Genomic DNA, 27,088 nt, shown 5'->3' with positions numbered 1-27,088 from the left:
CGCCATGTACGCCTTCAACAAGTTCTCCAAACTATTAGATGATTCAGCTTGTGGTGGTTTAAGAACTTGTTGATTGAACCATTGGGGTTGATGTGGTCTATGCTGCATGTAGGTGTTGCTTGGTTCATTTCCTTGGTTACTCCAAGAAAAGTTTGGATGGTTTCACCATGAAGGATTATAGAAGCTGGACTGTGGTCCTTTTCCACTTCTATTTTGGTGTTGATTCCCCACGTAATAAATTAACTTGGGGTTTGATGGTCAATTCTCGAAAGAATGACAATCCCCACAATATATGTAGGAAATAACCTCAAATTGAATAGGTGGTTGGGCTACAATAGGATTAAAACCATTAGTAGTAAATTGTTTCAACATCGAAGAAATAGAAGATACCTGAGCTGAGAGTGAAGTGTGGGCATCTACTTCATGCATTACGGCTACTAGTGTTTTTGAAACTGCTTGATTTGTCGACCACTGGTAATTGTTACTGTCTATCCTCTCGATGATCTCATAAGCCTCATTATAAGACTTAGATAAAAGAGCACCATTCGTAGAAGTATCTACCACCAACCTTGTGTCTGCATTGAGATTATTATAAAATGTCTACAGTTGGATGCAATGTGAAATCCCATGGTGAGGACATCTACGAAGTAACTCATTGAATCTTTCCCACGCCTCGTATAGGGACCCGTCATCCAATTGTTGAAAAGTGGTTATCTCATTCCGCAACTACCATTTTTGCTAGGTGGGAAATATTTTACCAGAAAATGTTCAGCTAATTCTTGCCAAGTTGAAATTGAATGTGGTGGTAATGAACTTAGCTATGCTCATGCTCAATCTCGCGGTGAGTATGGAAACAACTTCAACCTCAATGCGTCTTCAGTAACACCCGACTATCTTGAAGGAATCGTTCACCTCCAAGAATAGTTGAATATGAAGGTGTGGATCTTCTGTGAGCATTCCACTAAATTGGGCCATGGTTTGAAGCATTTGAAATATCACTGGCTTCTATTAAAATTGTGATGCCTTGATCTCTAGTCTCCTAATTCCCAATTTTTACTCATTAAAAAAGGGCAAAACATATTGTCTTATGGCTCAATCCCTATCATTAGCAATAAGGATTGGATTATGCACATTAGCGACTCCATTTCCTTAAACATCATTTTGATTTCCAAGGTCCATTTCAGCGTGTCTTTGGGTTATTCTATCTCGTCTTCTTTGTCTAAATGTCTACTCGATTTCAGGGTCTATAGGTAATAAATCGATAATTCGATGTATGCTTATAAACACCTAAAAATAAATTACAAAAAATTTAAAGAATAAAGAATTAATTAGTAAAGTTAGATATAAAATAAAATAAAAACCAAATTTCAAAGAATAATTTTAGAAAAAATGATTAAGGCAACAATCCTCGACAACGGTACAAAAAACTTGTAACGCGTGGTTTGTGGAAGTGTACATAGTTGTCACATCCCAAATTTTGATTTGTAGTGTAAAAATAGAAATAACAAAGTGTGTAGCCCTGTGGTAGAAAACTTTTAAGTTTTCAAGGAGGTCTCTAGTTCAAATCCCCTTACTCTCTTATTTTTATTAAAATTTTTGCAGACTTTTTCCATGTGCACTTAAAGCTTGTCGTCCACCTCCCTTAATTGCCTCAAATAGGTTGGTTCCCTTCCCCTTTTATGAGTCAAACTTACCTTAAGTTGGAGAACATGATCCCCTTTTTAATCAATGTCTCCCTCCCTTTCCAAACCTCTCTTATTGCCTATTTGTTGTGATTCAATGAAACTGGTCATAGTTGACCAAGCTTACCACTCCCATTGTGGTCCCCACCTCATTCATTCTCCCGTATTACCATTTTTTTCATTTCTTTCACCTCTATTTTCTCTCGACTTGAATAAAAGAACCACAACCCCTTTTTTTTAGTCTTTGCTCTTCCTCAACCACAATCGACCCTTGTATCACCATCAATACACCTTTTAGCCACCATAAGCACCGCCCCTCCTTACTCTTTCTCCCTTCTGCCACCGATCGCTGTTGTAAGCCACTGTGGATCCTTCTCCTCCTTCACATTATTTTTTTTCTTAGCCCTTTCTCTCCTTCCTTTTTGTTGAAATCCCATAGCCCTCCATCATCGGATAGCCACTCCAGCATCATCGAACCGCCGCCAAGCCACCACCGTCGCCGTCATCGGTGACCAAGATTCTTTTTTTTTCCTCTTTCACTTGCCAACTCTTTAATTGATTAAACTCACATTTCTGTTCACATTATCAATCATTTTAGATCACTCAAATCATCGATCTCATTCCTTCCTCGATTTATTAACCATTCTGTATTGAATCAATGTAACAGTGGTGATTTGGATCGTAAAATCCTTCACTTAGAGGTTTCATATCTTGGTCGAATGGTCTAGTTTCATAGTGTAAACATAATTACTAAATGTTACTTATCTGTTAAATTGTCTTGCGAGATAGATCGAATGAAATCGTTAAAAAGAATTGTGGCAATCAGATCTACAATATAAGGTGTGGGATTTAAACCTTTAATTTGTGCATAATATGTTCACTTTCATTTTAATAATATGATATTAAATAATAAATTGAGAGTACATTAAGTACTTAAAGAGGAGTTGAAAAACTCATGAAGAAGAAACCCAAGTGACCCTAACCCATTAGTTTCATGAAAGGTATGTTTTGTGATGTGTTGATGTACGTGATGATGACATGTGTGCAAACCTCATCTCTATGTTATGTGACACATGAATTATCTGGTATGTTGATGATCTAATTGTGTGATATATGTGTATGGGATGAGATCCATGATTTAATATGAAAAGTATATTAAAGTATGCTTAATTGAATAAAAGGGAATATTATGTAATATATGAAAATGTTGGCATGTTTACATGCATATGTGTAAAATTGAGAAATATGTATTATGTGAGATCATGAGCTTTATTACGTGAAAAATGTAAAAAGTGAATTATATGTGTTAAATTTGACAAATGGTCATATCACATGCATGGGGTGGGTTTTGTGAAAGGTGGAAGTTATGTGGTAGTTTATTTGCAATTATGTGGCCGTTATTGGCAATTATGTGGTGGCTTGTCTACAATGTGTTATGTTGCCGTTTATCAGCAATTATGTGGTGGCTTGTCCACAAATGGTGTGTTATTGGATGGACGGGTTCTTGGGAACTTGATATTGGTGCGGAGATGGGTAAGAAAATCTTCAAAATGTGCATTCTTATAGAAGCATGCCTCGATATATTTATGTATGTGTATCTGTGATGATCTGAGATTTCTACGAAAATGTTATATATATTGAAATGGATGTGTTTAATTGATGTGTCGTTATGTACGTTATAATATTTTGATGATCTCACACTGGGCTTGTAAGCTCACCCATCTTATGTGTATGTTTCAGGTAATTCTCGTAATTAGGACTCAGATGCGGATTTTCGGGGATGCTCTTGAATGTGAATTTTTTAAATAATTTGTGGACTTTATATCATTTTATGGATTTTTATGCACTTTGATTTGGGTTTGTTTTAATCACTTTTTGAGACTTTATTTTAAACTATGGACTGTGGCACGAGGATTTTCCTTTCTGGTTTTTTTTTGGAATTTTTTCATGGATTGCTTATGTTGGATTTTAGTTTTAAATGATCATTAAACGTTTTTTTTAAGAATTAGTATCAGCTGCAAATGTGTTTTCAAAGCTAAGTTATAATACAAGTATTTTAATAAAAAGGAACAAATAAATTTTATTGGGAACTATTAGAACATGCCATGTGTCCCTTCTTTATTTTTTTAGTATTATATATATTATATTGATTAAAAATATAAAACAATATTTTTAAAGTTTCAAAATAATTTATTTTATAAAATTCTAAATATACAATTATAAATTTTAAAAATTCAAAATAATATATAAAATTTAAACATGTTATAAAAATTAAAAAAAACATATTTAAATTTATTTAAATTTTAAGTAATGGCAAAAAAAGAAACTTAGAAATTTTAAAAACCTTTCTAGAATTTTATAATTGTATATTTTAGAATTTTATAAATAAATTTTATTTTTAAACCTTTTTTAAAAAAAATTACAATTGTTTTACACTTTTTGTAATAATATTATTAATTTCAACAAATTTCTTTTCAATTATCGTTTTTTAATTTTAATTTTATAATTTTTATGTTTTTTCGTAGATTATATATGTTCTTTTTTGAATTTTTTACATATTTATTTTCATTTTTATATTTTTTAATTGGTATACATTTAATAAAAGAAAATATTTATTTTTTTACATACAGACGTCATGTGGCGCTTTGTGATTGGTTATAAGAATTTATTTTATCATAATATAAAAAAATAGACTAAAAAATAATATAGGCATACTTTAGATACCAAATTGAGAATTTGGTTGTACTTTTGATACTAAATTTGGATAAAAAAAAGTTTAGTTACCAAAATAGGAAACGAGTATATTTTAGAGGTCAAATCATGAATTAAACCCTAAAATTATTTTGAAGGCTAAAAATGACATTTCAACTACATGAGCAAAATAACGGTAATGATATCCAGTACCTAAGCTAATATTAAAATTTTTCGGGGTTTATTGTCATCCACTCCTGCGGTGGTCTTCCAAACATTCCAACCTTCAAAACCTCCGTATCAAATTAAATGACCACTCTATCCCATCCGCTCCCTATCAAATTCCCTCTCGACTCGCCAATTTCCACTCACTCCACTACCTCCAAATCCCTTATCCTTTGCAAGAAACGTAATAACGACACCGCGTTTGAGGAACATAAATCCGGGTTCGTCGACTACGACAAGGGCCAACACGAGGTTTCCACTCAGGTGAGTGTATTTAGGAAGGCCATATCCTTAAACAGTACCGTTTGCGTGTAGAAGGCGATCGCTTCCAGAAAGACTGGACCATATCTGAGGTGGTCGCCCGAGTTCTGGAGCTCAATAATTAGAAAAATGTCGAACCGGTACTGAACGTGGACAAAAATTGCTCCCTTAAGGGCGCGCTTTATGTCCAAGTAGGCAACACGCTTCCTCAAGGACGCGTTTTGCCCGTGTGTCCTGCGGTTAGGGTTTTGGGTTATTGGTTTAGGGTTAGGGTTAGAGTTTTGGTGTTTTTAGGTTTAGGGTTTTAGAGAAAAAGTTAAATAAATAAGGGATTATGGTTTAGGGTTTGTCAATTAAATTAATCATAAATTTTTCAAAATTGGATTAGGTTTCGTGTTTATTGTTTTTTAAGGAAAAATCAAATAAATTAGGGTTCAGGGTTACTTGAGTAAATTAATTATAAATTTTTAAAAAAATTAGATTAGGCTTTAGTGTTTAGGATTTTTAAGTAAAAACACAAATAAATTAGGGTTTGGGGTTTAGGGTTACTTAATTAAATTATTTGTTAATTTAAAGAAGCTCTTACGTGGACGCGTTTTTGCTACAGTAGCTCCTAAAAAATAATTTTGAGTAGACATTTCTGAGCAAATAGTGTCAAAAAGGCTTTAAGCAGGATGCTTTGTCAACAATAGTACTGAAAGAAGCTCCCATGTGGACGCGCTTTTGGTATAGTAGCTCTTGAAAAAATACTTTTGAGTAGACGTTTCTGAGCAAATAGTGTCAAAAACGCTTTAAGCAGGATGCTTTGTCAGCAATAGTACTGAAAGAAGCTCCCATGTGGACGCGCTTTTGGTATAGTAGCTCTTGAAAAAATAATTTTGAGTAGACGTTTCTGAGCAAATGGTGTCAAAAATGCTTTAAGCAGGATGCTTTGTCAGCAGAAGTACTGAAAGAAGCTTCTACATGGACGCGCTTTTGCTACAGTAGCGCATGTTTGGCCTGAGGCTATAAATGAGGCAAAATTTTTTCTCAGATTGCATAAGTTACAGCAAAAAAATTTTAGAAAGGCTAAGAAGGATAGAAATTGAAGATGAGTGAACGTATTAGTGTTGTTATTTACTATGATAGTGAGGTTTGCCACACCTAGAACGGTGTTGTTTTTTATCGGAGAATACAGTGCAACTGGTTTTTAACCAGAACATAGATTTGACAGAACTTCGTAAAAGAATTAGGCGTAAAATATTTAGAACGACACCAATGAAAGTTTTGTCTATTACGTATCGATTTTGTTCTTCTGTTGATCCGGTGACATATGACTCATTCGACATAAAAAGTGCTCGTAGCTTGGAGGCAATGGTGCAGACTCATCTCGCTAGTAGAGCACCCTATATTGAGTTATATGTACAATTTACATCGTCAAATGATGCACTTGCGACTGGTGTTCGAGAGGTATACGTGATCCCTGCCCGACACTCGATTAGTAGGTTACAAAACATGAAACAGCCCATGTTTGGTAGCGGTATGGAATACACATCCCCTGCACGACACTCTGCCAATGGATGGGACATGCACCTCGGTGGGTCGATGTTTGATGCTGGAAATACGTACTGGAGAACGGCATCAATTTTTAGTAGTTGGCAATCTACATCAGATTGGGGACGTTATGAAACGCCCAGAAGAAGGGATGATATACTCCCTACGACGTCTACTGGTGAGGAGACCTCATACGTTGTAGATAATGGTGTGTTAGAAGATGACTTCGATGTGGATCCACCTCGAGAGACCGGGCCCGATGGTGTAAAATTTGCGTTATTTTTTAAACCAGAGCCTATTCCAACTGAACCTGAAGATGTTGAAGGGGGTTCAGGTGAAGAAGAAGATCCACGATTCAGGGCATACTCACCTCCAGCTTACATGCATAATGTCGACCTGTCTACAGATGATGCGTTGGAGTTTCCAGATCTACCATATCGATTGTGTGACCGTACAAGTTTGGTACTAGATTTGGGTGAATTTGAAGTTGGTAATGAGTTATCCAACAAGGATAGTTTTATTGATGCTTTGAAACAATATAGCATCAATATCGGTGTTAACTACCATGTCGTTAAGTTCAAAGCTAATAAGTTTGAGGCGAAGTGTGCAGTGTAAGAAGGTACATGTTCATGGAAAATCTACGCCTCGTTAAGGAAAAGAACAGGGTTGTGGGAGATAAAAAAGTAGAAAGGTCCACATACATGTGCTGTAGGTACAGTATTTAGGGTTTCTGAATAATACTGTTATTATGTAATGTTGCATTATTTAATGTACTCCGTTTATAGGTATTTCACAAGATCATCCCAAGATGAATTCAACTACGTTAGCTAGCTTGATACTACCCACGGTGAAGGCAGATCCCAGAACTTCAGTACCGGTCTTAATTGCCAATATTCATAGCCAAATGGGGTACACGCCCTCTTACCGCAACGCTTGGATAGCTAAGCAGAAGGCGTTGGAGAATATGCATAGTGGGTGGGACACTTTATATAATGAAATATGGCAGTGGTGTCAAGTGCTAGAGAGATACGTCCCAGGTTGCATAACAGGCCTTGAAACGGAACATGCGTACTACAAAGACTGATTACTACGTGGATGCCAAGTGTTCAAACGCCTGTTTTGGACCTTTAAGCAATGCCGAGACGCATTTCTATACTGCAAGCCATTGGTACAAATTGACGGTACCTTTATGTTTGGTAGATATACCCATCGGCTATTGCTAGTAGTGGTACAGGATGGCAGTGGGAGAATTCTTCCAATTGCGTTTGCATTAACACTGGGGGAGTCAGCTGATGACTGGATTTATTTCTATCTAGGTTAAGGAGGTATGTGTCCCCCTAACCTGATATCTGTGTTATTTTGGATCGGGGTACTGGCATACTAACTGCAATTGATCAATAGGGAAGCTTATGGCAGCGCACACACCATCGGTATTGCCTAAGGCATGTTGCTTCTAACTATTACAGACAATATCCATCTAAGAGTGAACGACGACAAGTGACCAACATGGATATTTAGTCTCTATTAATATAATATTGTTTGTCATTTTAAATTTATTCTAATTGAAAGAGTGGTATGTAATATTTTCTATGAACTTATATTGGCAGGGTATGAAATAAATAAAGATCGTTCTCATGAGATGTTGGCAGTTTTATGTTCAATTAACGGTGAAGACGCGGACTACCTTTGTAACATACCTTTCTAACAGTGGTCACAAGCATACGACGGTGGCCTACGATATGGTCATATGACCTCAAACCTGGCTGAATGCATAAATTCTGTTCTAAAAGGAACGCGCTATCTATCGATAACATCGGTTGTGCGAAAGACATATTTTCGTTTAGGAGCGCTATTTCCAAAACGAGCAAGGAGTTATGCAAGCCAGATGCAGGGAGGCCATGTATGGTGCAGTAAGGTAGTACAAGAAATTAACAAGGCCAAGGTGCGGGCGAACACCATGCACACAGTCTGTCACGATCGAGACAACTTATGATTTTGCGTGACAGAGTTTGATAGACCGCACCAAGGTGTTCTTGGCGGGAAATATCGTGTACACTTGCGAAATAAGACTTGCGACTGTGGGATGTCTGACACACTTTGTTATCCATGCGCTCACGTAATTACAGCTTGTCAGAATCTCCGTCTGAATCCGATGAGCTATGTCGACAAAGTGTACAAATTAGAAAACATGTACAACATTTGGAGACACGTATTCCCACCGATCCCAAATGAACGTAAGTGGCCGTCTGTATCGCTTGCTCCCTTTAAGCTGTTACCGGATAGAGAATTACGTCACAAACCAAAGGGTCGACCTTGCTCGACTAGAATACGTAACAATATGGATATCTGAGAAACAACCAGCCAACAGAAGTTGTGCGGATGGTGTAGGAACCCAAGCCATACAAATCGATCATGCCTAAATCGCAATAGTTGAACTTTATTGTAAAAATTTTTGTATTATTTATATTTTTTTGAATAAAAAATTGGTACAAATATTCAGAATATTGACTTATTTAAAAGAAAATATATTTCATTAAAATATTAAAGTAAATTACAATTACTTTATTCAAAATAACGTTTTATTTTATTAAATGAAATAATATAGAAATATTCAACATATTGCGTTATTTAAAAGAATTTCTATTATATTAAAAATGTAAAAGTAAATTTCTATTTTATTACATGAAATAATATAGAAGAATTTCTATTTTATTACATCAAATAATATCAAAATATTTAAAATATTTGTACAAATATATTAAAATAAAAATCAATCTCTATGCCCGTCAGATTTAGTGTCACATGGAGGCCGTCGACGGTTACGCGCTGGATTCCTCCTTTGTCCAGCTTTCGGCGAGGGTTGTGGTTGCTCCGGCGGGGATTCTAGTTCCTTCGGTAGGGGATCTGGTTGCTGGTGTTGGGACGATGAGCCACCTTAATAGAATAGTGAATGTGGAAATGTTTGCATCACCAACGGCGAAGCTGTTTGAAACCCATACGGTGATGGGGATTGGTAAAAGGAAAAGCTCCCCGACGGCGCCTCTTGCGATCCCTTGTGCGACACTGGCCTATACATCTGCGGTCCACTCGGCGTAATCGAAAATAGAGATGAACCGGGCCATGGACTCTAACCTGTCATAGGACTAGAAAAAGGAAACATATAAGGGTTAGGATACATAAAAGGGCTAGGATACGTACCTGGCATCATCTGAAATGGCTGTGATGTGGGTATCGTTGGTTAAACTGCCGGGTTGGGTGACTGTGTCGGTGCTGTTGCTAGGCCTGGTAATTGTATGGGTGCTGATGATGGGCCGGGTGATTGTCTGGGCCTCGTTGATAAACCTGCGTCGTCATCCCTTCTTCTTGGATTTAAAGGGCCACGTCGTTCCCTTTAGACACGTAATTGCCGCTGCCTCTCCTTTGCTGATAGTAAATACGACTTGCCATGGATCCTAAACCATGGCATGTATTCCGGCACGCACGCTAACTCTGGAACGATGATCGGTTCCCAAATAAGTATATAATCATACCGATCTGCCCATATTTGGATGTAGTATGACCAGAATCTCGGTCAATTCGTATGCAATTGCCGTAGGTCAATTTTGTGATGAATATCTAACACCTCAGGTGCCACGAGGATCGGTTGTCGGAATCCAAATTGCCGTAATACTCTGTCTGACTGGTGCATCTCCACGGTCGCATAGTTGACCAATGCGACTTTCAAATGTCAAGCGTTTGGATTTTGGAAGTACTCATCCAGAATTACTGCCCGAATTGTCGGATCCTCGTATGGTGTCCACTGAAACTATATGACCATGATGGAAATATTAGTTATATACATAATACATAATACTAAATACTAAATACTAAATACTAAATACTAAATGCTAAATACCAATCGACTAGCTCGTGATGGAAATATTCATTTTATTTAATACTTACTTGTGCTTCCAACTGTTGGTCTAATAGAAGCCGTATATCTTCAAGAGAGGTAGGTAATCAAGCATAACTTGCCGAATGGTTCCACCTAATTAAATAAATTTTTAGCATACTATTATATTTTAAATCTATGTAATAATTGTAAAATCTAATATAAAATTTACCTCGTTATGAGTAGGAATGTATATGGGTGGTCCACTCGATGACGTAAAAATGGAAAGCGAAACTGTGCCCATGACTGCAGCAATGACAGGCAACCTCCGATTATCGTTTTATTCGGTCGCGTCGCCCCTCCCGGTACAATGTGGCCAAAACGGCAGACCCCCAACTAAATTCACCAGCTACTCTAAAATCAACGAGTTTCAGCAGCCATCTTAGATGTACAAGGTTCCGTGACAAGTCGGGCATGAGATAACCTCCAATTATCTGAAGAATGTACGCTCGAGCATATCAGATTCTTTCTAGTTCGGTAGAATCATCATCCGGCTCCGGGAATGTGTCTCGTAACCAGCCCATCTCGATCCGACCTCCGTTAATATTCTCCGAAATAGCGCCCAAAAGCTTGTAGCATACCACTCCCCAATCACCAGATTGAACAGGCCCGGTGACTGCGTACCCGTCCATCGGCAATCCCAATTGCAAATTGACATCTTCCAAAGTCATAGTACACTCTCAACATGGAAGATGGAATGTGTGCGTCTCGGGTCTCCACCTCTCAATCAACGCACTGATGAGTTTCAAGTCCAACTTGCATCCCCGGCCTACCGTCGCCACGTACCAAAAATCCGCTTCCCGCAAGTAATTCTCTACCAACGGTGATGGAGGACCATGCATATTACGGATATAGCATTGCAATATCCGATCTACAAACTTTTATAACAAATAATAAAATAATAATTATTTAAAATTGCATAAATAAAAAATATCTTAAATAATATTTAAAAATTAAATTTAGCACTTACCATTTTCATTTGTTCGAGAGATATGTGCTTGTCATCAAGACGAATTAATTCTCCGTCCATTGCTAACACAATCAAATTTTTACGATTTAAAAAAATTCAAAAAAATAAAATTTAAAACTTTTTAAAAATAATTAAAAAATTAAAGCTTTTTTAAATAGGAATTTGAGAGAATATTAGAGAGAAATTGAGAGAAAGGATTTAGTTGTGAAAAAAATGAAGGGGGTTTTATAGTTTTTTTACCATTGGGGGGGTCACCAACGGTCAAAAATAGTAGTTGTTGCTACTATTCACGCGCGGGCAAAACGCGTCCCCAAGATAGCGCTAACGTGGCAGGAAAAAGCGTCCTTGAGGGCACGCTTTTTGTCCACGTGGACAAAGCGCTTTATTGAGGAAGCGTTTTTCTGCCATGTCCCCTGACATCGCGCTGACGTGGACACGTTTTCAGAGAATTGAGCCATTCCGATAATTAATTATTTACCGGGCCCATTTCAGTAAATTTTTTAAAAAAATTGGCTTTTATTAGTATTTTGCCTGCACATGTTGAATAAGTAAATGTTAAAATTTTCAAATAATGAAAAATGCTTCCTCGCCTCACATTCTTCATTTACTCGTTTTTAATAAGAAAAAAAAAGCAGATACGAAAGTAAGAACCAAACAAAGCCTACGAATAATTAGTGATTAGCGGTTGAAATTGTATCAGTTGAGTGATTTTTATGCTAGATTTGCAAGAACTGACACAAAGGGGTGCAATTGAACATAGTATAAAAGTATTTGAGTGGATGAAAAAGCAGAAGAACTACTATGCACGAACTGATATCTACAATATGATGATAAGATTACATGCTAGACATAAACGGACAGATCAGGCTAGGGGGTTGTTCTTTGAAATGCAAAAGTGGAGGTAATGCTTTCTGTTTGTTTGATGTTATATAGAATTTAGTGTGTGATTTCCAACTTACATAAACTACGTTTAACCGTATGCAAAACTTTTTTTGTGTGGATCTCATGATGTTTATAAAATGGTTAGAAGTCAAGAATAAATTTGCTGTTTGTAGACAAGTACATGTCTGTCTAACAAAAGTGTAGCTTTTTGGAGTCTTCTTATGCTGGGCAAGAAGTAGCCTTTTGTAGTTTTTCTATCAAGATCTTTGAAGTCATTATCCTAGTTTAATTATTTCTAATAAAGCTACAACTACAGACTGCATCAATACAATTGCTCAATTGGTATGAGATCTCAATTAATTATAAACTTTTATAGAATATTCTAAACTCATACATTTTGGTGGGGAGCCTTCATACTAATGAACAAGGAACTCTAATTGGTAGAACCTGGAAAAGTGTATTGAGATCAAGATTGATGAAAATATGTTCTGAACCCCATGTTAATTATATCGTAAATAATGACTATTTGGCTGTAGAACTATGATATGGCCATGATTGATTATCCTTAAGTAACTTTAGGGTTCATCATGTTGTTTAAAGCTTTACAAGTATATGGCTGTCTGAATCAGAAATTGATCAGTAAAGTTGTAAATTGTAATAATATCCCCAAATATCAGAAATTGAAATCCCTAAAAATCAGTATTTTGTCATTTTGGTCAGCTAGATCAGTAGTCAACACAACCCTCTCAAGTTGGTACTTAGATATTACACATCCCCATCTTGCAAACCAAATAACGATAGGTCTTGTTACTCAATCCTTTTGTAAATACGTCAACTAATTGCTTGTCAAATGTCACATGAACTAAAAGCACCTATAGTCAATTTCTGTTTGATAAAGTGATGATCAATCTTAATGTGTATTTTGTTCGATCATGTTTAACTGGATTTTGAGCTATGTTAATGGCAGCCTTTGTTGTTATAGTACAAGGATAGTTTTCTGTTTTCTAAGAAGAGCACTATTATTAGTTTGAGCTGAATGAGTATTTTCAATACACAACATTCTCGTAAAAATATCTTGAAGAAATGAAATTTTAGATCTAGAAAGAATATGTGATTTGGCAGTCTCAAACTTCGAAGGAAGGTCAACGAGGAAACTCATAATTGTCATTTGTTCCTGTCAAGTCTGTTGATCTTTAACATTTGGTGTGAGTTTGGATGGGCGATTGGGTGCGGTGCGGTGCGTTTAGCTTACTTTTTGTCTCACGCTACAGTATCACTCTAGTATCTAATCTCATCACCACCGCTGTTTTTACACTAAATGCACCGCCCATCCAAACTCACCCTTGGGCTAAACGACAGTAGAACATTAAACTCTTTATACGCCTTTTTAAACTCCATAAAATAGGTTGTGAGAGACTTATCTTCTTCTTCTTCTTCTTCTTCATGATAGAACACTTGGCATACTTCTTAATCATGAGAAATATTTTCTTTACCTAAATACAAAAAAAAACCTATTAATTCATTAGCTCCTTGACAAAGTTACTGTGGTAATTAGGGAAATTATCTCACTATCAATAGAATTTCGAATATGCAAAAACAATTGAGCATCTTCTCTCAACCACACTTGTCTAGTATCATCAGTGGGAGGTTCGTTATTCAAATGATCATCTTTATCAATGCTTTGTAAGTAAATTCTAACCATCTTGCTCCAATCTAGATAATTGGTCTCATTTAATTTGTGCTCTGTAATTTTCAACATTATCGAAATCATCTCGCTTGTAAGGACTTTAGGTTTTATTGCCATCCTTTAAATCCAATTAACAATGGGTAAAACAAGTAAAGAAAATTTAAAGAACCAAATTTCAAGCAAAATATCCCAAAATAACCTAAGGAAAGCCACCAACTTCAAACCGAAGAGGGGAATCATCTGAATTTCCTAAAACTTATTAGCCACAAAATGCCCAAACAATCGCACAAATCCAAACCGATACAAATTCCCTAAAACCCAGCTCTGATCAGGCACCCAAAGGCTGGGTTATGGTCAAGCTCTGATTCCATGTAACCAAAGTAGGAATTGAGAAGAGTGTAAGAAGAAAATTATGAGAAGAGCATCTCATTTATACAAGTTACTATAGTCAACTTACGGAAATTGTTATGATACAATTAGTATCTTTAGATTTATTGTACATAATTCTAGGGATTAATTAGCATTAAATTAGGTATCTTTCCTTCTTTGTATATCTAGGTACTAATATAAATATGTTATGTAGCATAATGTATAGGCACAAGAAATTATTTTAGAATACCCCTTTCTCTACCTTTATTCTTCTCCTTTTTCACAGCTGATTACAGCCAAAACAGTGACTGCAAGGCTGTCTTCTTTCTCTTCTTTCTTCCTCTTTTTCTATCTCACTCGATTTCACAGAAATAAATCGAAGTAAATAAAACCCATACACAGTAATATCAGATTTAGCCTAATTAATATCTTATTTACAACAAAGATTTTAATGTAATTTACATGAAATGACATAAATAGTGTAATACAAGCAGGTGACAGATTGACATGCATGGCTGACACTAAAATGATATGTGCATATATTGTTAGCTTTGGAGTTTTATAACTTCCCAAGCAATAGGCTTCTTGTATCCTCAAATGTTATAAATATTAACTTTTGAAGTATTTGACGGTTTCTCATTCAAAAATCTTATTTAACTTTGTGGTGACATAATAATTCCATAATATCTCTGCTGTAGGTGCAAGCCTGATGTTGACACATACAATGCTCTTATCCATGCACATGGTCAAGTTGGTCAATGGCGTTGGGCTTTGAATATCATGGAAGACATGCTCAGTGCAGCTGTGTGTATTTGTATTTTTGTTCCCTAATGACTCTTTGTGGGTATAACTTGAGTGAGCTTCTTTTTGTTATTTTCACATTGAAATCATACTGCATATAAAATGTTCACAATACTACATGGTGCCTTCATTTTCTTGCAATGGTCACTGTTATTATGGTTAAGGTCAAACAACACCCACAAAGTGCTTCTATTATTATCTAGATATCACTATAATTATTGTTATGGTTGATACAAATTTGGTGTCTGCAGGCTGTACTATTCATATAATCTTCTCCTGGTTGATTGAGCAGATTGCTTTGCATGATTTTTATTGGTCACATGCTTCAAGTCCCACTTTTAAGTTTGTAAATTCATTCAGAGTTACACATAGTGAGATAAATTATATGATTTAGAATTATGGAAGTTTAGATGGGATTAAGAGTTTTGTCAGGGGTTTCCCCTTCAAACTAGACTAAGCAATCAAAATTGATATGCCATAAAGGGTGCTTCTTTCTTTTCCAGTTCTCTGATGAATATTTGGAGGAAAATAGGTAGAGGAAGAAGTCAAATAAAACTTTCATGCATGCAGTGTACATGATAACATAACAGTTGCTAAATAAATCCAATCGAAGTTAGCACATATTTTTTTATATAGATAGATAGCATCAATGCTTTGATGTTTTCTTGTTTTATAAAAAATAAATCAACCTGGCCTTTTCTATTAAGCAACTGTTCTTTCCCTAATTTCTTTTTCCATCTCTTCAGAAATTTTATGTCTTTTCAACAAGAGATGTTTGTAACCTTAATGTATATGGGCAGATCCCTCCAAGTCGATCAACTTATAACAACTTGATAAACGCTTGTGGATCTAGTGGAAACTGGAGAGAAGCTCTGAAGGTTTGCAAGAAAATGACGGAAAATGGAGTTGGACCAGATCTGGTGACACATAACATTGTATTGTCAGCATATAAGAGTATTCAAAAGCTTTATCTTATTTTGAATTGATGAAAGGGACACATATTCGTCCTGATACAACTGCACTCAATATTGTGATAAATTGCCTAGTGAAGCTTGGACAATTTGGAAAAGCTATGGATATATTTAATTCCATGAGAGCTGAGAGAGCAGATTCCCGACCTGACATCGTTACATTCACTAGCATCATTCACCTATATTCTGTTTGCGGACAGATAGAAAACTGTAAGGCTGTGTTCAATGCAATGCTTGCAGAAGGTATACAACCCAATATTGTTTCATATAACACACTAATGGCTGTATATGCTTCACATGGAATGAGTAAAGAGGCAGCTGCTGTTTTTGATCAGATAAAACAAAATGGATTTCGTCCAGATGTTGTTTCTTATACTTGTTTACTTAATGCTTATGGAAGATCGCAGCTACCTGAAAAAGCTAGAGAAATTTTTGATATGATGAAGAGAAACAATTGTAAACCTAATCTTCTAATTTATAATGCATTGATTGATGCCTATGGATCCAATGGTTTATTACCTGAGGCTGTAGAAGTCTTGCGTCAAATGGAGCAAGATGGGATTAAGCCAAACATTGTCTCAATTTGCACCCTTTTAGCTCCTGTGGGCGCTGTCGGCAGAAAGTGAATATTGATACTGTACTGTCACAGCTGAGCTGCGATGTATCAAACTGAATACAGTTGCCTACAATTCAGCAATTGGATGCTATATGAATGTCTGAGAGTTTGAGAAGGCGATAGCTTTGTACAAATCCATGAGGAAAAGGAAAGTCTTAGCAGATTCTGTTACTTATACAGTATTAATAAGTGGTTCCTATAAACTGTCCAGATATAGTGAAGCACTTGGGTTTCTTGATGACATGGTTGGTTTAAAAATTCCCTTAACGAAGGAGGTGTACTCATCTCTTATTTGCGTCTACAGTAAACAGGCAGGTGCTTCTGCACGGTGTGCTTCTTAATTGCTCAACTTGAGGGAAATGTTTTCTTATTTATTTTATTCTTCCTTTTAACACACATTTCAGGGCCAAGTTGCTGAAGCTGAATCAATGTTCAACATGATAAAGGTTTCTGGTTGTTGTCCTGATGTTGTTGCATATACTGCGATGCTGCATGCTTATAATTCTGCAGGTAAGTTGCACGATACACTTCTGAAGTAACTAACTCACTGTGGAGACCAATTCTGGATACATGTACAAGATATAGGAGGAAGTGATCTTATTGTCGAAGAAATTTTTATTATCATAGCTGATCTTTTCTTAAAATGTTTCTTTTTATTCTATATCTGGAAGTTGATTGATTAATTTCATGGTACTGTGTCAGCTTAGTTCTTTGTTATTTATTGGTTGAACTTGTCTCAAGAACATTTTCCACTTTGTCTTGGACATTTATTTAAAGCTGCATCAGAACTGGCTATTTCTCATGCTAGTATGTTCAATTTGTTTGTAAGTATGTCTTCTTTAGCTGGAAAAACTACTTCTTTGGGAACTAAAAACTTGGTGCTTATTAACTACAGAAAATTGGGCAAAAGCTTCTGCAATCTTCCTAGAGATGGAAGAAAATGGTATCCAACCAGACTCTATAGCATGTTCTGCTCTAATGCGAGCTTTTAACAAGGGAGGACAACCATCCAAAGTTCTTGTTTTGGCAAAGTATATGAGAGAGAAAGCAATTCCTTTAAATGATGCTGTTTTCTTTGAAATGGTATCAGCTTGTAGCATGTAAGTTTCATGTCTTTATTTTCTGAAAAGCAATCATGTTTAATTATCTTTTTCCCCTTTTGTCAAAAATAATGCTTATTGTTTATTAATTTTTTATAGTGCTTGATACCTGATGCAGATCTTTCCATTTTACTCTTATATAGCAGAGGAAAATTAACTTCTGAAAGAGTTCCAGAATTTGAGGATAATGAATCTAATTTAACCACTTCTATTGACACCCAATTGTATCCTTTTTGCATTTTTAAAGGAAGAACATGTATAGAAGAAATTAATTTTGTTGGGGCCACATCCAACATTGCTTGCCTGTACACTATTTAAACACAACGTCGTACGGCTTATTGGAAATAATAATATAGATTTTTAGTAAAAAGCTTCTAATACGATGCGCCTTTTAAACACATCGTTCCTCATAATTTGGGATAGATCAACATTGGACGTCATGTTGCATGTCCGAGGTAGAGGTTCCGTATAAATTTGTTTCAAGCATAACATTGGACGTCATGTTGCATGTCCGAGGTAGAGGTTCCGTACAAATTTGTTTCAAGCATACTCGTCGTTACAACTTTGTTTAAAAAATTATGTTTCAGGAATCGGTTCTAAAAATTTATCGAAATAAAATATGTAAAAATAATTTATTTTAGTTTTTATATAATTATTGGTTTAATTATTGGAATAAGATATGTAAAAATTATTTTCTAGCTATATATGTTTGATTACTACTAAATTTATCTGGCATTTTGGGTGGTAGCTATTGGCAAATTAGCCTTCAATTCATTGGGTTCACTAGACTTCCTTCTAGTGATTGCAATGATTGATTCATCTATTGATAAATCGAGTTGTAATATTACACCTTTGAGTGTAATGGTGCACTCGTCTCACGGTAGATGAAATGTGTGAGTTTCATATCTCTCTCCAGCAAAGTATTGATAAATAGAAGTTCTAATTCACATCCACAAAACATATGAGATGCATGTAAGAATTTTACATCATTTAAGCACCACTCTATAATATGTGGTGTTCTCAGACTTAAATTGTGTATATATATCTGAATTATACCGTCTTTGTTCTATTTATATTAATACAAGTATACTCAAAATATTATATATTTATTTCAAAAAATTAATAATTATATTAATAATTTGCAGTTGAATGTGAGAAATGTGTTTGCAAACTAGATATATCAATAGCGTCGATATTTTTCAAATATCAAGGTTTATTAGATTAAATGTAGTAATATGCAAGTAATTCAACAGTAATATCTTTCTAACATCTCGTTTAATGTACTATAACAAAATATTTGACATTTAAAATAAAAGAAATTATTTTATATTACTTGACAATTTTAAGATGATAAGATCGAACAAAAGCACGAAATTAATAATATATTTGGTTGAGAGAAAAAAAATGGTAATAGAATGATATCTAATAGAATGATTTAGAGAATTTGAAATGAAATTAGAGAATGATATGAGTAAGGGGTGCAGTGGTATATATATATATGGGAGGGGAAGGAGGGGCAATTTACTAAAAAAAAGCCTAATTTTTTTTAAATTTATCAAAATGGGCCCGGTATTTTATTATTTACCGAAATGGGCCCTTTTCCCCGAAATCACGTCCACATCAGCGCGATGTCAGGGTACGTGCCAGCAAATCGCGGCCATGTCAGCGCGCTTTGCTGACATGGCAACAAATCGCGCTTCAGAGGACGCGATTTGTGTCCACGTCAGCAAAGTGCGCTGACGTGGCCGCGATTTGCCCCGCGCGTGAACAGTGCAACGGTCAAAAAATTGACGTTGCCCCTCCAATGGTAAAAAAAAACTATAAATACCCCCCACCCCTTTTTTTTTCACAAACTAATCCTCTCTCAAATTTTCTCTCAATTTCTTCTAAATTTCCTCTCAATTTGCTCTCAAATTCCTTCAAAATTTCTCTCAAATCCATATTTATTTTCAATTTGCTCTCAAGTTCCTCTTAAATTTCTCTTAAATCCCTATTTTTAAATAATTTTAAAAAAAATTATTTTTTTAAGTTTTTTTTAAACCGTAAAAATTTGTACGATTTCAGCAATGGCCGGAGAATTGACTTGTCTTGATAAGCATCACATATCGGTGGAACAAATGAAAATGGTAAGCGTTAAATTTAATTTTTAAATATTATTTAAGAATTTTTTATTTATGCATTTTTAGATAATTATTAATTTATTATTTGTTATAAAAGTCTGTAGATCGGATATTGGAATGCAATATCTGGAATATGCATGCTCCTCCATCACCGTTGGTAGAGAACTACCTGCGGGAAGCGGGTTTTTGGCATGTGGCGACGGTAGGCCGGGGATGCAAGGTGGACTCAAAACTAATCAGTGCGTTGATCGAGAGGTGGAGACCCGAGACGCACACATTCCATCTTCCATGTGGAGAGTGCATTATCACTTTGGTAGATGTCAGTCTGCAATTGGAATTGCCGGTGGATGGGTACCCAGTCACCGGGTCTGCCCAATCTAGCGATTGGCTTGCAGTGTGCTACGAGCTTTTGGGCGCTATTCCAGAGAAAATGGAGGGAGGTAAGATCGAGATGGGCTGGTTACGAGACACATTCCCGGATCCAGATGAAGATTCAACTGAAATAGAAAGAATCTGATATGCTCGGGCATACATTCTTCAGTTAATTGGAGGTTATCTGATGCCCGACTTGTCACGGAGCCGCGTACATCTAAGATGGCTGCTGAAACTTGTTGATTTTAGAGCAGCTGGTGAATTGAGTTGGGGGTCTGCTGTCTTGGCAACGTTATATAGGGAGATGTGCGGGGCGACGCGACCGAGGAAAGCAAAAATCAGAGGTTGCCTGTCCCTACTGCAGTCATGGGCACGGTTTCGCTTTCCATTTCTACGTCCTCGAGTGGACCACCCATATACATTCCCACTGATAACGAGGTAAATTTTATATTAGATTTTACAATTATTATGTAGATTTTTAAAAATAAAAGTATGCTAAAAATTTATTTAATTAGGTGGAACCATCCGGCAAGTCATGCTCGATTACCTACCTCTCTTGAAGATATACGGCTTCTATTAGACCAACAGTCGGAAGCACATGTAAATATTAAATAAAATTGATATTTCCATCATTCACTAGTCAATTGGTATTTAGTATTAGTATTTAGTATTTAGTATTATGTATATAACTAATATTTCTATCATGTTCATATAGTTTCAATGGACACCATACGAGGATCCGGCAATTCGGGCAGTAATTCCGGAACATTTCTTACAAAATCCAAACGTTTGGCACGTGAAAGTCGCGTTGATCAACTATGCGACCGTGGAGATGCACCAGTCAGACAGGGTGTTACGGCAATTTGGATGTAGACAACCGATTCCCGTGGAACCTGAGGTGTTTGATGATCACCACAAAATTGACCTTCGGTAATTGAATACGGATTGGCCAAGATTCTGGTCTGAGTACATCCAAATGTGGGAAGATCAGTATGACTATATACCTAGTACGGAACCGATCATCGTTCCGGAGTTAGCGTGCGTGCCGGAACACATGCCATGGTTTAGGATCCATGGCAAGCCGTATTTACTATCGCCAGAGGAGAGGTAGCGGCAATTACGTGTCCAATGGGAAAGACGCGATCCTTTAAATCCAAGACTCAAGGATGACGACGCTGGCCCCTCAACGGCGCCCAGACATTCACCCGACCCAACGAGAGCATCGACACAGTCACCCGACCCAGCAGTTCAACCGATGATACCCACGCAACCGCCTTTTCAGATGATGCCAGGTGCGTTTCCTAGCCCTTTTATGTATCCTAACCCTTATATGTTTCCTTTTTCGACTCCTATGGCAGGTTGGAGCCAATGGCCCGGTTCAGCTCCATTTCCTGTTATGCCAAGTGGACCGCCAATGTATAGGCCAGCGATGCACGAGGGATCATAAGAGGGGCTATCAGGGAGCTCTTCTTTTTACCAATCCCCACCACCGTATGGGTTTCATACACCGTCGCCGTCGCCGTTGGTGATGCAAACACCCCCACATTCACAATTCTATCAAGGTGGCTCATTGTTCCAACTCCAACAACCAGATGCCCTATTGGAAGAACCAGAATCCCCGCCGGAAGAACCACAACCGCCGCCAGAAGCTGGACAAAGGAGGAATCCAGCGCGTAACCGTCGACGGCCGCCATGTGGCACTGAATCCCGCGGGCACAAACATTGATTTTTGTATTTAAATTTATTTGTACAAATATTTTGAATATTTTGATATTTTTCAATGTAATAAAATAGAAATTTTTTTGAGTTATTACTTAAAAACCCTAAACCCTTAACTTATTAAAAATTTATAAATTTATAATTTATAATTAAATGCATAATTTAATTGACAAACCTTAAACCCTTAACCTAAAAACCCTAATCCTAACCCTTAACTTAAAACCCTTAACCCCTTAACTTAAAAACCTTAAACCTTTAAATTAAAAACCCTAACCCTTAACCTAAAAACCCTAACCCTTAACTTTAAAACCCTAGACCTTTAACTTTAATACTCTAAACCCTTAACTTTAAAACCTTAAAACCTTAAAACTTTAACTTAAAAACCTTAAACCCTTAACTTAAAAACCCTAACCCTTAAATTAAAACCCATAAACCCTTAACCTAAAAACCCTAACCCTTAACTTGAAAACCCTAAACCCTTAACTTAAAAACCATAGACCTTTAACTTTAAAACCCTAAACCCTTAACTTTAAAACCCTAACCCTTAACTTAAATATAATTTGATAATTTTACTAACATTAATACAATTATCAGTTAATAATTTGATATTCACATCATGTTAGATTTGGAAAAATGTTTTGACTGGTACTAATAATTAATAATTTGATATAATTTGATAATTTTACTAACAATTAATACAATTATCAGTTAATAATTGAAAAAATATAATTTTTTTAAAATTACATTCAACTATTGTGATTAGGGCATGATCGACTTGTATAGCCTGGATTCCTACACCATCCGCACAACTTATGTTGACTGGCTGTTTCTCGGATATCCTTTTAGTATCTTCAGGTTCTGTTGGAATAGGCTCCAGTTCAGAAAATAAGCCAACTTCTGCACCATCAGGCTCAGGCTCTCGAGGTGGATCCACATCGGAGTCATCTTCTAACCCACAATCATCTGCAGCGTATGAGGTCCCCTCACCGGTTGACATCGTAGGGAGTACATCATCCCTTCTTCTGGGCATTTCATAACGTCCCCAATTAGATGTAGATTGCCAACCACTAGAACTTGATGTCGTTCCCCAGTACGTATTTCTAGCATCAAACATTGAGCCACCGATGTACATGTCCCATCCACCGACAGAGTGTCTTGCGGGGGATGTGCATTCAACACCGCTACCAAACATGGGCTGTTCCGTGTTTTCTAACCCGTTAATCGAATGTTGGCCAGGGGTCGTGTATACATCTCAAACACCGGTCACAAGTACATCATTTGGCGATGTAAATTGTACATATAACTCAATATAATGTGCTCCACTAGCAAGATGAGTCTGCACCATTGCCTCCAAGCTACGAGCACCTTTTATGTCGAACGAGTCATATGTCACCGGATCAACAGAGGAACAGAATTGATACGTAATAGACAGAACTTTCATTGGCGTCATTCTAAAAATTTTACGCCTAATTCTTTTATGAAGTTCTGTCAAATCTATGTTCTGGTTAAAAACCAGTCGCACCGTATTCTCCGACAAAAAAATAACACCATTCTCAATGTGGAAAACCTCACCATCGTAGTAAATAACAACACTAATATGTTCACTCTAACCTTCTTAGCCTCTCTAAATTGTTTCTGCTGTGACTTATGCAATCTCAGAACATTTTTTGCCTCATTTATTGCCTTAGCCCAAACATGTTACTGTAGCAAAAGCGCGTCCACGTGGGCGCAATTTCACAAATTCTTCTCATAAAGCATCCTGCTAGAAGCGATTTTATGCTATTTGCTCAGAAACGTCAAGTCAAAATTATTTTTCCAGGACCAACTGTAGCAAAAGGGCGTCCACGAGGGGGCGATTTCACAAATTCTTCTCAAATAGCATGCTGCTTGCAGCATTTTTTTATACTATTTTCTCGGAAACGTCAACTCAAAATTACTTTTTCAGGACCTACTGTAGCAAAAGCGCGTCCACGTGGGCGCGACTTCACAAATTCTTCTTATAAAGCATCCTGCTTGAAGTGTTTTTAAGCTATTTGCTCAAAAATGTCAACTCAAAATTATTTCTTCCAGGACCAACTGTAGTAAAAGCGCGTCCACGAGGGCGCAATTTCACAAATTCTTCTCACAAAGCATCCTACTTGAAGTGTTTTTTAAACTATTTGCTCAGAAACGTCAAGTCGAAATTATTTTTCCAAGACCTCTTGTAGCAAAAGCGCGTACACGAGGGCGCGACTTCAAAAATCCTTCTGATAAGTCATCCTGCTTTGATTTTATCTTAAAAACCCATAAAACAAAATGTAATCCAATTTTGAATAAATTTTAATTAATTTAATTACGAAACCCTTAACCCTAATCCATTATTTGTTTACTTTTTTCTCCAAAAACCCTAAAAAACCTAACGTAGGAGACACTGCGAAATCGTGTCCACGTCAACGCAATGTCAGGGTACGTGCCAAGAAATCGCGTCCATGTCAGTGCGCTTTGCTGACGTGGACACAAATCGCGCTTCAGAGGACGCGATTTGTTGCCATGTCAGTAAAGCGCGTTGACGTGGCCGCGATTTCCTGGCACGTACCCTGACATCGCGCTGACATGGACACGATTTCGGGAAAAAGGGCCCATTCCAGTAAATAATAAAATATCGGGCCCATTTCGATAAATTTTAAAAAAAATTGGCCTTTTTTGGTATTTTGCCAGGGAAGGAGGCCAAGGATAATATTACTATTTTTTCAATTTAAAATTTTACCGTTTATCAACAATTAAAATATTTGTACAACTGGGATCTTTGAGCCATTGGGACCCAACGGTTGGGAGGAAAAACACGTGCAAGGCGCAATTTTCCTCCCAGTCAACAAAATGTCTATTTACCCAAATAATCCAAAAATCAACCTAAAATCACAATTGATTTTTTTTACATGGCATATATGGATATTTTGTCCCTAAATTGAGAGAACATATATTCTCTGTCCCTGAAGAAAATCCATTTTAGAAAAATGGGGTATATCCAAAAGAAAAAATTGTTGAGGAATAAAAGAACAACAATAGATGTGATGGATTCATTGAAATATAAAAAGAGATCAACAACGGTAGCTTACAATTTAGGAAGGAGTAGTAGGAGGGGTCAGCCCATGAATATAGTGGATAAAAACACAATGAAACTTTGTTTCTCCACAAAGAAGAGGAGAGCTTAGAGACGGTGGATAGAGCCCACAGAATGGATGGTGAAATGTTCGATAAAATGTCCAAGAAAAATTTTGATAATTTTTCATGATTTTTATAATTTTTTACAGTTTTTTTTATAATTTAATTTTATATTTTTAATGATTCTCATGGTTTTTTTATCAAAATAATATAAATAAAATTAAATAAAAAATGGCATAACATCCCAATTAATTATAAAAGTAGGTTATTTTTTTCAATAAATTTCAGTGTTGTCAAACTATCAGACGGTTCCACCTTAGATTTCTCCCCAGTTATTGTCAATAATATCGGTAAAGTAAAAAAAATAAATTTTTTAACTAGTGCCACTAAGTTGTTAAGCGGCACTCAAAAAAATACAAATATTATTTTAAATAAGAAAAAAATATAAAAAATATTTTAAAAAATTATAGCAGTACCACCTAACACATTGGTGACATCGACGTTATTTAAAAAAATATGGTAAAGGAAAAAAACAGAAGAAAGAGAGAGAAAAAAAGTGACATAATGTGGTGTCGCCAACCTATCAGACGACATCGGTTTGAAATATAAAAAAAATTGATCATTCTAAAAAAAAATTAACTTTTAATGGGTGTTGCCTGGAAGTGTGACAACACCAACACTTATGTATACCCTTTCCTTGACCAAAAAAAAATTAATTTTTTTTTGTTTCAAACAAATAAAATGGGAGAGATTTTTGGTTTCAAAAAAAAAATAGGAGAGAAAAAAAGAGTTGTTAGAAATTAAAATTGAAGATTAACAATATATGTTTTTCATTTTAGAATTCAAGGTTTTTTTTACCTCAAATTTCAAATTTGAGTTGATAAGATTAGTTTGTAATTATTTTTATGTATTTTTATTTTATTTTACTATTATGTATAATTATGTGACTATATATTGATAATTAATAGTATGAGATGCGAGTTATATTTTTTGATAAAAAGTTTTAGTATCGAAGATGAACAACCAATTCTTCGTATACGTCCATTTCAATGAGGTAAATTTTCATACAAAAGTAGGTTGTATATTTGAATCACACCATTAAATAGTTATGAGATTTAACAAGAGTGTAAAACTTGATGAAATGAAACAAAAGATTAGTGCAAAAATCAATTAACGTTGTGGGAGGAGGATGTCCAGACTATTCTATAAATTTCTAGTTTTTTCAAATTCGTACAAATATATGGAGATGAAACTTGTAGAGGATGATGACGTGGAGACTATAATTGCACTATATTGCTCACCTGGTAACAATGAACCAGTTGAGTTGTTCGTTGAGTTAGTGAATGTTGAGTCTGTACAAAATGTCACTCTATTAAATCAACAATATGGAGTTCATGACCCGTATACAAAGGTTTCGAGAGCATCTATTGATAAGCGATCTTATGTACACGATTTTAACCTTCATTTGAATGTTGAGTTGGTGCGATTATGGAGCGACATTGACATGGGGTGACAATCCATACAGTGCTCCTATTGTGTATAATAACTCTAATTCGGGTTATCATTTACAGATATATCCATTGGTGATTTGTACCAATGCAGATGGTGAAGAAGGACCCAATAACGATGGTGGTTCTGATCACCAAGGAGAAAATTTTAGTGACCCCGATCTTGATGAGGTCTCAAATGATATCGACGACGAAGGCGTAAGGGAAGATGATAATGTATATGCCCCTTCGCTTGGGAACCCAACTCGTGGTATTGTTATATAAAATCTGGATGATAAGAACTACCTTTTGATTTGGTTGTGTCCTCGCAGGTTTGGGCTTAGAAGCAGGAGGCGGATGTCTTTAGTAAGGATGAGATTTGTAACACCATATACTCAATCTGGTTGCCAAGCCCGAATATGGGATGTCACACCACCGTCTCATGTCATATACAACAAGTAAAGGTTCATTTTAAATGAAGCGTCTTCTATTTTAGTATTCGTATAGGTTTAAGTTAATTATTCTTGCTA

The 27,088-nt window shown here is 36.1% G+C and overlaps 1 non-coding gene and 1 pseudogene across 1 annotated transcript; both read left to right on the top strand.

The window, feature by feature from the left end:
* Positions 1-621: 621 nt before the first annotated feature.
* LOC121215776 (small nucleolar RNA R71) lies at positions 622-728 on the top strand. The gene has a single exon (XR_005911751.1). It is a non-coding gene; the product is annotated as a small nucleolar RNA R71 (small nucleolar RNA).
* An 11,308-nt stretch (positions 729-12,036) lies between these two features.
* Positions 12,037-17,832, top strand: LOC107945379 (pentatricopeptide repeat-containing protein At2g41720-like; annotated as a pseudogene).
* Positions 17,833-27,088: the final 9,256 nt, after the last annotated feature.

Source organism: Gossypium hirsutum, chromosome D03 (assembly GCF_007990345.1).
Source record: "Gossypium hirsutum isolate 1008001.06 chromosome D03, Gossypium_hirsutum_v2.1, whole genome shotgun sequence".
NCBI lineage: Eukaryota > Viridiplantae > Streptophyta > Magnoliopsida > Malvales > Malvaceae > Gossypium > Gossypium hirsutum.
The sequence above is the reverse complement of the archived record's forward strand: the minus strand, read 5'-3'. Positions and strand labels throughout refer to the sequence as shown.